Consider the following 1,906-nt stretch of genomic DNA (forward strand, 5'->3'; position numbering starts at 1 on the left):
AACCATAAAAGGATTAAAAAATAGAAAAAAAACCTTTCATTTATTAAAAAACATTCTCACAGACTGACTGTTATACCTCCATTTAGCACTATAGTCTGTCAGCCAATATCTGTTTTGCTAGTCATATTCATTCCTCCCACTGGCAGAAAGACATGCGTCATTGGCTGATCGATCGTTTTTAATTTTTACTGCCAAGACACTACAGAATGTTTCGCAGAGCCAGAATTAGAGATGGAGGAGGAACTTGCAAAGGAAAGATCTGCCTGCTGACTCCATCAAGGAAATGATATAATCATATCAGTCATGATCTGAACAGAAGTCATGGTCATTTTAAAGGATCTGCTGGTGCTGTGTGTGTTTTAAAAAAAAAATATGTTCGTTTAGTGAGTTCAAGACATTAATACCAGCAGCTTAGTCATGATGCGTTTGTAAGTTGATTGACCTCTGTGAACGCATTGAAATGCAGAATCACACACACACACACACACACACACAGACACATCACAGATTACTGGAAGAAATCCCTGTGGTAAGTAAGTAGAACGTAAGTAACATAACATGTAAATCTACTGTCAGCACACAGCTGTCCCAGCACTGTCACAGTCTAATGCGGGCTGTTTGATCTGTTTCTGGGAGCATCTCGCGCCCTACTCTTACTGACCTATTCAAACTCTGTTTTCTCTCTCTCTCTTTATATCTCTCACAAACACATGCTAAGGAAAAACAAACTCCCTCACTTGAAAAAGAATAGGCGATGTGCTCTCTCTGCTGATCTTTCTGTCTGTCTTTCTTTCTTGCAATCTTCCCCTTTCTCTCTCTTCACTCCCTGTCGCTTGTTGACCTTGAATCACCAAAAACATGAAGCCATTATGAAGACATCAGTCATTAGCTCTGGCTTACTTTGTTGATGAACACAATGGCTGTTGGAAGTAGAACACTGGGTAAATCTCACAAAGAAATATTAGATGTTATTTCATCTCTAATTAATAAAAATTGTTTGATATTATTGCATGACAATTAAGCATATTCTTCCCAAAATCACATAACTTATTCTGCTGTACGAATGAAAATTATCATTAATCATTAATATATTTTTTTATTAATTTCATAATACATTATTAATATAATTATTTTAATACATTGTCAAATTTAGCACTGGTACTTTTACTAGTACTAGCACATTCATATTCCATAGATTATAATAATAATTTATCCTTTTTAAAAAGCCACTGGTAAAAAGTTGTTGCCTTTAAATTTTTAAGTACAATCAACTTGGATGTTTAAGTCATTTCAACTTAAATTGCATTAAACGGACTTTAAAAAATGAGTTGAATCTTGTGTAACTTATAAAAAAAAGAAAAAAATTGCTTAACTTATTTTGATGAGTTGAAGCAATGTAAAAACTTCATACCTTATTAATACTTAAGTTAACGTCATAACTTATTGATCATATAAATGGTTTACAGTGTAATAGCTCACTACTTACTGCGCAGTATATTTTGCCCCCTATTTTTTTTTTTTTTTTTTTTTCAAAAGCGCTTGAAATATGCAACAATACACAATTCAAACCGTAGCATGGTACATTGTCACATTACCTCACTACCTTGCATGCTAAATTCAGTTATCAACAAAAGTTATCATCTTTGAAATAAAAAATGTTTAATGTCTGTTGTTTGGCATGTTGGAAATTATAGGGTTAAAATGCTTCTAGTTTATTTGTCACACTGTAAATGGAAGGTCAAGTCGAGTGAATTACATTATGGGATAGAGTATCTGTTGGAAATTGTGCATTTTAGCAAATGTAGGTGATTGTCTGTATTCCATTCATACAGGAAAAAAATCCCATACAGCCTACTGTGCACACTATGCATATATTGCAAAAATATGGAGAGAGTGTTAAGTAGGA

This window comes from Squalius cephalus (assembly GCF_949319135.1).
Source record: "Squalius cephalus genome assembly, chromosome: 24".
Classification (NCBI taxonomy): Eukaryota; Metazoa; Chordata; class Actinopteri; order Cypriniformes; family Leuciscidae; genus Squalius; species Squalius cephalus.